Source organism: Acomys minous, assembly GCF_964271855.1.
Source record: "Acomys minous genome assembly, chromosome: 5".
Lineage (NCBI taxonomy): Eukaryota > Metazoa > Chordata > Mammalia > Rodentia > Muridae > Acomys > Acomys minous.
The window spans coordinates 105,445,885-105,460,349 of NC_140494.1; the positions used below are offsets into that span (position 1 = coordinate 105,445,885).

At 50.6% G+C, this 14,465-nt stretch overlaps 1 protein-coding gene and 1 long non-coding RNA gene across 2 annotated transcripts in view; one reads left to right on the forward strand and one right to left on the reverse strand.

Moving 5' to 3' along the window:
* Positions 1-14,465, forward strand: part of DSCAML1 (DS cell adhesion molecule like 1) — a 314,580-nt gene that overhangs the window by 193,984 nt on the left and 106,131 nt on the right. The gene's annotated exons all lie outside the window — the stretch shown is intronic.
* Positions 5,565-8,292, reverse strand: LOC311597978. The gene is made up of 3 exons (XR_014779420.1): positions 8,118-8,292; positions 6,939-6,997; positions 5,565-6,286 (listed from the first exon to the last, which is right to left on the reverse strand). It is a non-coding gene; the product is annotated as an uncharacterized lncRNA (long non-coding RNA).

The following is a 14,465-nucleotide window of genomic DNA, read 5'->3' on the forward strand; positions in this document are numbered from 1 at the left end:
TTCCCATTAATAATCATGATCAGCACTTACCTAGGTGCTTTTCATTTTCAAAGCCCATTAATTAACACTAATTAATCCACACAGCGGTGCTAGAAGGAAGGGGAGCTATCATTATCCTGGTTGCAGAAAAGCGAGGAAGGGGAAGGCTCCAGATGACTTGCCTGTGGCAACAAAGCAGAGGGAGAGAAAAAAAAATTCCTAGGCAAAGAACCCAGGTGACCAGATCCAAATTCAAGACCAAAACTATTAATGATCATAAAATGACCAACATTTATTGAGCAATTACTATGTATACTATACCATACAGAAGTTTCTGTGTGTGAGAGAGAGACAGGGGGAGAGAAGGGGAGAGGGAGAGAGGGAGAGAGAGGCATGTACATGTTTGTGTGGGTATGTGTACATGCATATATGGGGTATGTATATGCATATGTATAGGTGCATGTGGAGGCCAAAGTCAATGTCAGGTGTCTCCCTCTTTCACACTCCACCTTACTGTGTGAGGTAACGCCTCTCTTTGAATCCAAAGCTCATTTACTTGTCCAGGCTAGATGCTCAGTGAGTCCTAGGGAGTCACCCTTGCCATCTTCCCTACTCCCGTGCCCCTCAACATGGAGTTACAGATATGTCTTTCAATTCTTGCTTTTCACAGAGTGAGGGGTGTGGTGCTGGCAATCCAAACACAGCCCCTTGTGCTTACATAAGCAGGAAACACTTTCCATCTGAGCCACATTCCCAGCGCCTACAAAAAAGTTTTTCGTACGTTTTTCTTGTTAAAGCACCGCAGGACTCCTGTGGGTGTCTGTGTGCTGTGATTCTCCGCATTTCACAGATAAAGAAAGGAGACTCAGAGAGAGAGAGAGAGAAACTGAGCACCAGCCCAGGGTCACACAGTGATGTACAGCACAGTGAGCCTCTGCCTAACCTTCCCTCTGCCACACTGCCCCTTAGAACCACACATTACACAGTCCTCCAGCCAATGCCAAGATGGGAGGCAGCTGGTGACCTTGCTTTGTCCTTCCCCTGTGCCAGGAAGACCTAAAAGGAGCTTGGAGGCAGTCCACCCAGAGGGTAGCAGCTGCAGGTAGCATGAACCCCTCCTCTCGGCTTCCTTCTTTCCCTCAGGAGATGACCATCTGTCCATTCTCCCGGCGGACGTCTATGGAACTCAGTACAACCTAGGGACCGTGGAGGGTGAGAGAGGTGGGGTCTCTTCTTTGAATTCACTGTGCTTTTGAGCAAGGCCTACGATGCCTCGCACAGTCAGACCACACTGAAAGACTCCAAAATAGAAGCACTGAGCTTTCCAAGCACTCTCTATTCCAAGCCACATCCTGAGGCTCCACAAACTTTTACACAGACTAACACAATCAATTATTAAATATTATAAATATATTTATACTGCTGGAACTGGGTGGGAACCTATGTTTATTCATTTATTTGATAAATATTTATTGAATATCTACATTATGCCCAGTCAGTTTCTAGGCACTAGGAACACGGTGGTTAAACAAAATGAACACAATCGTTGATCTCGTGAGTCTTACACACTATAGGAGAGAGAGAGAGAGAGAGAGAGAGAGAGAGAGAGAGAGAGAGAGAGAAAGGAAAGAGAGAGGACAAACAAGCAAGGGAAGCCTCATCACCAGCTATAAGTTCTCAGCGGTGTGTACTCCGTGGAGAATGAAAATAGAAGCAAGTGTTCCGTATCTGCTTTAAATTGGGTGGCTGGGGAAGGCCTGTCTTAGGGGTTGACATTTAGCAGAGACCTAAGTGCCAGGGCAGAGCCAGCTTTGTGGATAGGAACAGCTGCTAAGCAGGAGGACTAGCCAGTGCCAAGGCCCACGGTGCAAATGATCTTACTGTTCTTGAGGGGCCCAGCCATGACAGGAGTGGCCAGGGTGGGATCAACAAAGCCAGAGGTAAGCAGTGAGCAGATTTAGGTCATGACGAAGAATCTAGAGCATGTCGCATAGTTCAGCTGGTAGAGCATTCACGATGGCCTGATTTGAGCCTCGGTGCCAAATAAGCAGGCACAGAGGCTCTTGAGTGCAGTCCCAGCACCGAGAAAGTGGAGGCCAAAGTTTGGAGGCATCCCCGACTCCATAGAGAGTTCAAGGCCAGTTTGAGCTACATGAGACTGTCTCAAATAAAAGTTTGAGTTTAACCATTTAATTGACCTGAAGGAAATGAGATGTTTTGTTTTGTTTTTTTTTAAAGGAGTGCCATGGTGACTGAATTACAAGGGTCGTGAGTGAACAAGCAAGCTGCAGGGAAAGCAAGCTGTGGGAAAGGAGAGAGGTGTACATAAGGTCAAGCAAAGTACTTATAGAGAGAAGCAGACGGGTCTGGAATAGACCCAGAGATAGAGCCAGCAAGACTTGCTAGTCAGTGGACAAAGAGGAGAACACAAACAGAGGCCTCGAGAGCACGCCCAGACTTTTGGATTACTGGTGGAGCGAGACAGGCCAGAAAACTGTGGTGAGCCTGAATGTCCTGTTTGGAACATGTCGGCGTTGCAATGGCAATCAGATCCCAAGAGCAGGGGACAAGAAAGCAGTTCTGGGTTTCTTTCCAGAATAGCTATAGACTTAGATTTATAGTCATATATCTATATGCATATAAATCTATATGCCAAATCCGTGGGAGAGAGTCCAGATGGAGTCAGGGTGTGAGGGTGACTTTGGGGCCTACCAGTACAGATGTGAGTGAAAATGAAGAGGCAAGAAGGAGGCTGATGAACGGAAGGTGGATGTATCAGAGGGGCTCTGGGAGTTGTACAGACCGCAGTGCTGTTGATAGCCTAGGTTGATCTATCACTGGCATTAGTTCTCCATGGGCTCCCAAGAGCAGGACATAGGCAGCAGGGCACAGGGTGGGACCCCTCAGCAGCATGCTGGCTTGCAGTGCTCACATCCACTTCTGGCCATGCTAAGGGATGGGTGTGAGCTTTGAGTATAGGCTGGGGTCACTCTGTGATATATAACATGACCTTAAGCAAGCTTCTGAGCCTCAGTTTCCCCATGTGGTAAATAGGAAGTCCTCTCCTAGGACCCAAGAGGGCATCTGTGAAAGTACTGTGCCATGATTGGCTGGCTGCAGGGCACTTATCTACAGATGCTGACTGAGCCCTGCTATGAGAGGGCAGGGCTCCAGAACAGAAAGCCAGGCTACCCCTACACTTGAGTGAATGGAAAACAGGACCAACACCCACTTACCCTAACAAAAGGGAGCACGGCTCATCTGTCTCAATGCAGCCGACGACCAGGTTGTGGCACAGCATAGTCCCCAAATGGTGGCCTTCTCCTGCATGTCCTTACTGAGCAGCCACCAGGGGAAGAAGTCACTGTTATGAGCACAAATCCCCAGGGGAAAGGGGCTTGAGAGCGAGAAGATCAGGGCAAAAGGATATGGGTGGATCTATAGGCCGGCTGTAAATGTAGTCCACAGTGATCTTATACAGAACATGCCAGATTGGGCACAAGGAGCCGTGCCTCCTCTGGTTTCCCCACCATGACTGGATAGAGACCTTATCTCTCAGCTTGGAATTCAGTGGCCAGAGCTGGGCCAGCCTTTGGCTAAGAACAGTGTTACTAGGAGGAGAAAGGTAAGAAAACCCTGGTAGATGGGCAGAGAATAGCATGACACTAAGTCCCACCCCCACACTGCCTCTCTCCTCCCTCCCTCTCCCCCCCCTCTCTCTCCTTCCCTCCCTCTCTCCCTGCCCCCCTCTCTGGTTTTTAGAGACACAGTTTCTCTGTGCATCCCTATCTGTCCTGGACTCTTTATAGGCCAGGCTGGCCTCGAACTCACAGAGATCCATCTGCCTCTGCCTCCCAAGGGCTGGGATTAAAGGAGTGTGCCACGGGACCCGGGACCCAGCTAGTCCTGCTTTCTCTTAAACAGTTGCTTTGAGTCACAGAGCAAGACACTTCTCTGGGCTCTGGGATAGATCTTCCCTTGGGACATCTTGAGAGTCACCAGTGCTTCAGGGGCCCTTTGAGTAGAGGGGGGAGCCTCAGCATAGCTATAGTAAATGGAAACTGAAGGGAGCTGGGCTTCCAGGACACGGACCCCAAAGTCTACGGTCTTAGCATGACCATGCACACTCAGCCCACAATCTCAGGGAAATCACCCCTCTTTTCTCTGGCCTGTGTCTGGCCTGCTGTAAAACACATAACAAGAGTCATACCCTACAGGACTATAAAGAGCTCTCAGCCAGTGAGCCAGTGTCTTGCACACAGTCACCGCTTAGCCAGTGAGTGCAATAGCAGTAATGGTAAGAGTTGAGCTCCAAAACTTCAATCTCAAAAATAAACAACAGAAATTATAATTAAAAAATTAGAGTTGATCTGCAAAGGCCCCATGGCTCCCCATCCAGGAAGATGTGACATGCCCCGCAACTACTGGCTCTAGAACACAGAAAGCCAGGTTCAGCCCTGCGTCCTGAGGAGCTGTGGTCTCCCCAGCCCTCTCCCCATCAGGGCTCTGCTGTCTGGGCCTTGCTGCTGCCCCTAATGAGACTTGGGTTTCATTACCTCATTTGCCTGGGCTAGTGCCCAGCTGAAGAGAATTTGACATGGGAGCTGGGTTCTGTAAGAGGCTGGCATTAATCCTCCAAGCTTAGCATCCACCCTCCTTTGCCACGTGCAGAAAGCTGGCCATGTAGCTGGCATGGAGCCAGGCCGGCAGGAGGCAGAGGCTCATGCCCCTGAGAGCTTCAGGCAACAAAGGCTTCAGTCTCAACACTCAGCTCCAGCTGCTGTGGCCAGTGACTTCCTTGTGTCACAGTGGGTCCTTCTCAGCCTCTCCCTTGGGATGGCTCATGGCCTCCAGTGGTCCTTGGAGCTAGAAGGCATGGTGAGCAGAGAGCCACACTACTGGCCACTAACTACCACAGAAGCATTGACAAAGTCTAGGGAGAGAGAAATAGTTTCTTCAAACACACAATAATACAATCTCTTTACTACAGGACTTCTCAGAGCCATTAATTGCCCGGTCATCAAAAGACATACTAAGTACCAATTAACTAGGTGCTACGTGCTCAGCCAGCTGAAACTAGATGTCTTAGTTTGCTTTGTTTTCTCTTGTTAATATCATAGTATGAAGGCCTGGTAAACTATAAGAAACAGGTTTGTGTGTTCTCATAGCTACGGCCCAAGGTCAAAGGACCCATCCGATGCTGGCCTTCCTAGCAGAGTCTCAAGGTGGTGCAAGGCAGAAGACCAAGCTAAGATAGCTTTGAGAACAGACACTCTCAGCACAGCCCTGCTCCACTAACTGCGTAGCAAGATTAATTAATTTGCCAGACGTGGTGGCACACACTTTTAATCCCAGCACTTGGGAGGCAGAGGCAGGTGGATTGCTGTGAGTTCGAGGCCAGCCTGGTCTACAAAGTGAGTCCAGGACAGCCAAGGCTACACAGAGAATCCCTGTCTCAAAAATAATTAATTTATTTATTTATGAACGCAGAGTCCTAACCCCCTCTTAGAGGTCCTGCCTGGTCCAGCCTTCAATACCTCAGGATGGACACTACATTTCAACCTAAGTTACAGATGGAACAGACCCTGTGCCAAGCGCAGCAACAGGCAAGTTTGATGCTCTTGAGAATCTTGTGTTCTGGTGCAGGGAAGACAGAGAATTCATGATTAAAGAATTAAAAATTGACCCAGGAACGAATGAGGGGATGAGCGTGTCACACGGGGTCTATGTGTCTGTGACTCATCATGTGCTCTGTGAGCACAGCTCAGGACTGTAACTCCTTGGGGAGGTCTTGAGGAATGTTCTAAAATAATCCTTCGAGTACAGAGATCTGATGTGTCGGTCCTTGGCATAAATCCCCAAGCAGGCCCCTGTCATCCCAGGGCGGCTTTCAAGGCCTCTGAACCAACCTCAGCCATCCACTGTCCGGCTCATCTCTCACTGACCCCTCTATAAAGTGTAGATGGATTGCACGCTCGTGGCCTAGTCCCTCCATTTGTGCAAGATGCCCTTTCTTCCAGAAGGCTCTCTCCTGTTTCCTGAACCTGGGACCCTTGCCCTTCAGGGCCAGACTAGACAGGGAGGGGGGCATCTGCTGTAGCAAATATCTTCAGTGCTCCATGGCTTGATTTCCCCTGAGTTCTTATTCCGTTACAGAGCTGTTCAGGACAAAGACCAGTGCCTCGCAAGTTTCTTCTTTCTCCTGAGTCCTTTGAGCCTCCACGGAAGTAGATGATTGGAGTACGGGCATCCCTCAGCCACTTGGCCCTGCCTGGCTGCAGGGCAGGCTGCAGAATGTAGTTTTTACCTGAAGGAAGGAGAAACATGAGCAATAACACAGCACTCCCGGCCAGTGTTCAATCGCCACTATCCCTGGAAAGCCTTCCTGCACTCATCTGGTAGCCTTAGGTCTTATAGGAGCGCCTTTTCCCACCCAGGCAGGATGCCTTCTATGTTTAAGATCTCTAACTGCCTTTCCAAATCTTTAAACCACTCCAGGGTTAGCATTATATGACAGAACCTTTTTCTAGAGGGCGGGGCTGGATCGCCGAAGGCCCACCCCCCACGCACTCCAAGCAAGTGTCCTGGGATTCCGGCAGCTAATGGAAATAGAAAGTAAAACTAGCAGAGTTCAGCCCAGCATCAAAAGGTCACATGACCTTCACCAATTGGTCTGTCAGAAGAGCAGTGCTGGGCACAGTGGTGTGGATGGAGGACACTGGTCCAATTAGCCCCTATAATCCGCAGTTTATTATCCAGGAGCCATCTGGCCTCCTCACCCAGGGATGACGCTGTGTGGCTGCTGTGCAGGCTGGGGAGGCCCAGCTCACACTCTCCGGCCTGGCCTGGCTATAGGGAGAAACGAGCCACTCTTGCACCTGCTGCGCCCACCACTGGAGCCGTCTCCTCAGGGTCTGGTCTGATCTGATGCCGCAGCTGCTGTTTGTCTACAGCCATACCTTGCTCTGGAAAGGGCTACGGGGCTTGGGCGAACAGGCTCCATCCTCGCTGTTCTGTCCTTTAGGAGACAAATGCACACGTCACACTCTGAGGGAATAATGAACACGTTTCAGATATGCCACCCTCTCCCGCTCCTTCGGTGAACTGCCGCTCAGGCCTTAAAGCCCGACCCAGATACCCCGAGCGCCTCATTTGTCTGGCTTCCTGATAACTTTTTCTGCTGGGAACTTCCGTGGGGCACGAATCCTTGCACATTTGCCCTTGAGTGTGTGCTGGGTTCTAGACGCCCTCGCACTTGCCCATCTCTTACTCCCTCCTTTAGTAGATAATTTTTTATTAATTCTTGAGGAAATGCATACAGTTCACTTTGATCATATTCACCCACAATTCCTCTCCCTAACTCCTCCCCAGATTCACCCCATGTCCCTAAACCCCAAAATTTGTGTCCTTAAAAAAAAATAATAATAACTCATTGAGTCCAGTTTCTGCTACCCATATACTCCTGGCTATGGGGCCACCCACCAGAGAGTACTTAGTCTACCAGGGGCCACACTCTTAAGGAAAACAGCTCCCCAGTTAGGGGTGGAGCCGCTCAGGTACAGAACACCTCTGACTATCATAGAGCCCTGTACTGGGCCATTATTCAGGCCTCCGTGTGCATGCTCCATCTATACTGAAGGCAGACTCCTGTCTCACTCTCTCCCTCCTCGCTGCCAAATTCTCCCAAGTCCTTGGATCCAGGAAGGGCTGTTTAGTGCAGCTCTCATCTGTATCCTCGTTTCTCTGCCTCTTGTCAGCTGTAAGAAACAGCAAGCCCACACCTCCATCTTGTGCTCTCTCTTCCTAACCAAATCAGAGGCGAGGCAGCATGTGTGTGTCTTTTTCTAACGGTAATTTTTGTAATTGTCACTGCAAGTTCTTTCTTGACAGCTCAGCCTTGCTTGCGTGTATTATTGCCTACACAAAGGCTACAAAACTGCCACCATGGCCGGCTTATGATTGCGTATTATAAGAGACAGCGATGTAATCTGTCAGTTTACCAGCTTTTTGTGGGGGAGGAGATCCCCCATACTCATATGACAGACCTCTTTCATAAAGTAAGCATGTAGTAAAGTATGTAGAGGAAGACTGCCACCCTGCAGTTCTTCCCAAAGGCAGCCCCCTGTGAATCCGCTTACCCTTGCTTGCATGTCTTTTGGTTGGTTGGTTGGTTGGTTGGTTGGTTGGTTTTTTGAGACAGGGTTTCTCTGTGTAGCCTTGGCTGTCCTAGACTCCCTTTGTAGATCAGGCTGGCCTCGAACTCACAGCGATCTGCCTGCCTCTGCCTCCCGAGTGCTGGGATTAAAGGCATGCGCCACCATGCCCAGCTCTGTTGCATGTCTTATCACTGACTCCAGGGACCGTGCAGCCAACTCCTCCTCAACTCATCTGAGGCTGTGTTAGTCCTGTTTCACTGGTGATCATGTTGTAAGATCTGATGCTGGGAGATCATGGCGTATGACTTTTGCTGAGGAGATGCGAACACGTGTCTTTCACTCCAGATAGACCAATGACTGCAGACCAAAAAGAGGAGGGGATCCCACCCCAGTCTTCCCTAGTAAAACCAGTGAAAGCAACAGATTTCAGATGAGCGATTCACGGCGGCTGCATCCCCAGGAAGCCTGCCTGATCGCTCGCCTGTGACGACTTGAAAGAGGCATCCCTGAAGTTCCCTGAGCAGCTCGCAGGCAGCTCCACCAAAGAGTTTCCTCTCCCTAGCAATTGATTACCTCCCAGGTGGCCATGGAGAGGGACCTTCAGAGCCCTGGTCTTCTGAGCCTACTGAGCCAGCCTCCTCCCTCCAGGAGGGAATGTTTCAATTAGGAGAAAATAGCGTCACAATGCACTCAAAGAAGAAAGGACTTCTGCACAGGCAGAAAGGCAGCCCACGCCCACTGGGGTTCTACTCAGGAAGCTACCAGCTGGCACTTTGCCCATCAGTCCAAGTCCCCCAGGACAGGCCTGTTCTAGAGAACAGAAGTGTGAATCAATCCTTTGACGCTTTAAAGTCGGGCATGCTCTTTTGGCTTCTTGCAGATAACGTTTCATGCCTGGAAAATCTACTGAAGCATGGAACACCGCCCCACCCGCTCCCACACCCCATCACTGGTCTCCACCGCTATTCCCTGGGTGCTCCAGGCAGCTGCTCCAGGCACTTGCAGCCTCCACTCTGTTTGATGTAGAACTGCCTCTGATGAGGCTTGAACCTGGAAAGCCATCCTTGGCTTCTTTCAGAAGTCTGTGGGTACCATTTAGGTTCATGGTGAGCCAGGCATCCGAAAGGCTGCCGAGGAGCAAGCACATCGCTTGGTCTCTGGGCTTGCTTGGTTGCACAGGCTGAGTGCGGCCCTTTCAACATTGTATCATTTTCTATCAGCCCCCAGAGTGGTCCACACTGTCCCAGGAGGCTTCTATAGGGGAAGCAGGGCTACACTAATCACATTCCCTCCGCTCCACATGTCTGCCATGACCTCTAGTCGTTATGCTGGGTCTCTTCTTCACCCCACCCCCACGCCCTGCCCCCACGCCCTGCCCATTTACCACTCAGCTCCCACTGCATTTCCAACATGAAGGGGTTTATGCAATGTCACAAACTGAGCAAAAATGCCGCAAATGAGTGAAGGACAAGCCACAGGCAAACAAAGTCCTAATGATTCACACAGGTGCGATTTCCCTCTGGTCCAGAGCTTCATTCAAATCCCACAGGGGTATGTAAGCTACCAGGCTGATGAACTCTTAAGAGTTTTAATGCAACTACCCCCTGACTCTTCCTTCCCAGATCTACCTAGCTTTCCCCCCTGTGCCCAGGGTTCCCCAGCTGACCAGTCCCTGGACAGGGAAAGATGGAAGCCAAGCTGGACTGTCCAGAACCACATTGTGTTATATCACCCAGTTCATCAGGGTTTTTGTTGTTGTTATTGTTGGTTGTTTAGGATGTGCCCCCTCTCTGTTTCTTTTACCTTCTCTTCCTTCCTGGGTCTTAAGAACGTCCCTCCTATGTGCAAAAATACAGAGAAAATAAAATAAAGTGGCAGTGTGTCCCAGGGCCAGACACGCAATAAATGACACACCATCAGCAAATGACCAAGGATTTGGATGATGGTGTGTGACATTTGGTGTATCTCAGCAGGCAGAGTTAGGAGGGGTGTCACAAGGGCAGAAACACAGATGCAGGATAAAAATAATAACTTTTTCGTATTCTGGTTTACACCACGTCTGCAAGCCTTATAATCTCCGTATGACACAGATGTAGTTATCCCAGCTCTAGAAAGAAGGAAGCTGAACTCCACCTTTATCCATCCACCACCCACCTGTCTGTCTCTTCATCACAGGTAGATACTGGTAGACACTGGCTAAGAACTAGTAACATTTGATCTCAAGTCTGTGAGGTCCATTGCTTTCCAGGAACTTGTGAGCCTCAAACCTTGGGCCTCGGAGGACTTGCCCTTCTGCCAAGGACACCCACATGTCAGCATTTCAGTGTGACTGACATCTGATGAAGTCACATGCCACATGCTGGTTGCTCAGAGCCAAGAATGATTCCAAGGGGGTGTGGGAGGGCACACAGAATGGATGGCATTGCGTGGGGGCTTGGCCTGCACTCTCTGGTGAGGAGCCTTGGAGTCAAGGCAGAGGGGAAAGGGATGGCTGTGATGTGTTCAGGGAACAGACTCTTCTTGGCCAAAGGCATAGAGGCAGCAGCGGGGTGGGGGTAGGGGGGACCTCAAGTGGCTTCCTTTGGACACACAATGTGTGAATTGCTGGACTTAGCTCTTCTGGCTTCTGGTATCAGTGCCATCAGACCCAGAACCCCAGACAGCCTGCCACTGCCCTAAGCCAAAATTACATACAAGTTGGAGGTCCCTTGTCATCAGCAGCCTATGAAACCCATTTTCTCTCCACACTGTCTCCTCAGCAGGGGCCATGAGGCTATCGCACCAATCCCCGTGCCTCCATCTTGAACCCCATCCTGCACCACGTTCCCTCCCAACCCTCCACGTGCAGGAGGTCATTGCAACCACGCCACATCTATCCAGTGGCTGTATCAAACCCTGTGGAAGGCACTGAGGACACAACGGGTCAGAGCAGACATGGCCCTGTCCTCAAGGGGCGTGTAGGAAATGGCAGTTACTGGGCCAGGTTAGACAAATCTAGAAACAATCTGAACAGCCTCCCCATTCTGAGTGGGCTCAGGGTTTGGTTTGGTTTTCATTAGAAATGAAAGCTGAGGAGACACAACATCAGCCATGGACAGAGGTAAGGTCGGAACCAACAAAGGAAAGAGGACCAGGTGGTGAGAGAGGCTCTGGGAGGCTGAAACGGGCCAGAGGAAGAGGACACACAGGAGGCCTGCTGGGGAGGCAGGCCAGGGCTTTGTCTGGGAAGGCCTTCTGGGTGACTGGAAGGTTCTGAACATCACCATCATAGCAATACAGGCACCACTGCAGTGGTGACAGATGAATGACAAAATCAGTGTGGAAACCAGGCAAGGTTTAAAGTCACCTAGCACAGCGTGCACCTTTGCACAAAGAAGCCAAAGCTTAGGGAGGGTGAGCAGTTTGCCAGGTTTCCCCATCCATGGTACCCAGGCTGGCTTTCCTGGGCTACAGTCTCACTTTTCACTGGGGACGGGCTTCAAGATGCATGAGCTCTACTGTTCCCTGTCATGACACAAGGAGGGCAGTGAGTAGCCAGTCTTCTCGGGTGTGCTAGTTCTGCCTAGCACTAGCCAACAAAGCTCCTACTTGGAATTCACCTATCCCAGCACCTGGACCTGCCTAAGCTGAGCTGGGAAACTCCCTTGTATTTGTTACTTTTCTCATCACAGTGACCAAACACTGCATAAGAAGCCCCTCGAGGGAAGAAAGACTTGCTTTAGCTCATGGTTGGCAGAGATACAGTCAGTCATGGTGAGGGAAAGCACGGAAGCGGGAGTGTGGCCCCAGCTCTCATGGCAGGAAGGTGAGGCCACTTGCTCACCTTTGGAAGGATCTAGAAATAGAGAAATGGGAGTTCTGCCTCTCATATGGACTCCCAGCCCATGGGATGCTGTCGCCCCCTTCACGGTCAATCTTCCTCCCTCATTAAACATCCCTGGAAATTCTCTCACAGACACATGCAAAAATATGCCTTGTAGGTGACTCTAAACCCAATCAGGATGACACCGAAGATGAACCATCGTGCCACCCAAGAAGCTCTCAGCAGAGGCCGGGACCTCTCAGGGATGAAGCAGACCATTTCCTATCTGCTTTTCCCAGCCAAGTTCTCAGTTCCCAGGTCCAGGCTCATCCTTCTCCAAGTTCCCCCTTTCCTCTCACCTAACTCACCTCATCCCGCGCATCTCTATGCTTCATAGCTCTCCTTGACTTTGGTCATGCTGAGCGCTTCTCGTGGTGGGACCTCACCTCAGGACACCCATGGTCTACAGAAAGGCTCCTTCTTATTCTACCACCTCCAAAGTTGCCTACCCAGGAATGCAATAGCAGAGTCTCAGCCCGGCCACCATTCCTCCTATGGTCCCTAGAGGATACCACTGCGACACCAGCTGAGTTGGGTACCCAAGTTCTTCTCTTCTGCTCTTGCCTGTGTTCCTCGGATCCACCAGCACCACTGACATCTGGACCACACACACTTCCTTTGCTGGACCTGTCCCATGTCTGTAGGATGCTTAGCATCCCTGACCTCTCCCATCCCACTACATAACAATAGCAAGTACCCTTAATCTTGTCAGGACAAAAAAATTGTCTCCAGACTTTGCAAATGTCTCCTGGGGCTGAAATTACCCCTAAGTGAGGAGCACGGCCCTAAAGTTATAACCCATCTTAGCCACTAACACCTTCTCTGCTTTCTCCTCACCTACCTTTCTTCTCCCGGTGTGTCCTTCCCTCTCCCGGCTCCTCTCCTGATCTCAGACCACCCTCTAGGCGACTGCCACTCCAGGATACTTCACAGCCCAAACTGAACCCAGCAGCCCCTTCCCTCGCTGAGGCCCCTCATCTTTCTTCTGGCCTCCCAAAGCCAGAGATGCTTAAGATGGAGGCAGATGGTGTAAGTTGCACTCCATGAAATGCTTTGCTAGTGCCTGGGGCTGCCGCCTTGATTTCTGCTTACATAAAAGGCAAGAAGAGCAGGGTCTGGGGCCTGAAGGAGGCGGACAGGGAGTCCTGGGAAGCTACAGCCTTGCTCCCTCCCCAGCCTCACTGACTTTACCCCTTTTATTGGCCTCAGGCACCTCCAGGGATGGAAAGAGAGGAGTAAATCTGAGTAAGCCCCCAAGCTCTGCTGAGGTACTGAGAGCAGGGATAGAGCAGAGTGCATCAGTTTCTTATAGACGTTAAGGGTACCAGGGCCCTTGCTATTCCAGGGAAGTAGCTGGGCTCCGAGTCCCAGAAAATTACCTGCAACAATCTGCCAGGCCCGGTGTCTTCTGCCCAGTTTCGTGCCATTTCCTGACTCCTGCAAGAGTCCCACGTAGCTCCTGCTGGAGCACTTGACTTCCACTTTTACACAAAGGCTACTCAAAGCCCACAACCTGTGGGAAAGATTCCCCACACAAAGTCTAGTCTGACTTCCATTCTGTCTGGTCCTGGGGACACTGACGCTCTCCTGGGTCTAGGCAGGGAACTCGAAAGCTGTGCCAGCCTACTAGACTTCTCAAGGCCCTGGACCCTCATGTGGAAATCCAAGGTAGAGCTGCACCTGTCTCTTTTCAGTCACATGGGCACATAGATGACTTGACCAAAGCGCCAGACCTAAGTCTCTCACCAGGATCTAGAGTTCTGCAGGATCTCGTGAAGGGCGTGTTCATAGGCTCCTCTGTCTCCATATTTTCTTTTTTTTCTTTTTTTTTTTTGTAGAGACAGGGTCTCTCTGTGTAGCCTTGGCTGTCCTGGACTCACTTTGTAGACCAGGCTGGCCTCGAACTCACAGCGATCCGCCTGCCTCTGCCTCCCAAGTGCTAGGATTAAAGGCATGCGCCACCACGCCCGGCATGTCTCCATATTTTCATCACCACCTTCTGCCTGCTTCCTTCTGGGTCCCCTGCTTGAGTGACAGAAACGGGCAATACTTAGATGAGGACCGTGAACCTAGAAAAGAAAATGCCTAGTCTCGCTTCTGATGCCACCTAGCTCCTAAGCATCTGTTTCTAGGTCTGTGTCCGTTCACATCCTTACACCGTGAGCCCCTGAAGGTCACTAAAGTTCTACTCAGCAAGTACTGAGCACTCAAGGACACGATGTCCACACAGGCACCAGAGTAAGATCTTGACCTTCAAGATGCTTGCTAGCTAGAGGGGATGGCATGAAAAATGCCAACCTTGAAAAAAAAAAAAGCAATCAACGCTCTAAGAGAGATGGCTGTACGTGTGAGGGGAGCACAGACAATGCAGTGACTACTAGAAGTCCCGTCTGAATGTGGAAGGGCATCCCTGTAAGAGAGGCTGCCCAGAAGAAAGAGGGGCTGTGCTGAGGGCCCAGCAAAAGCAG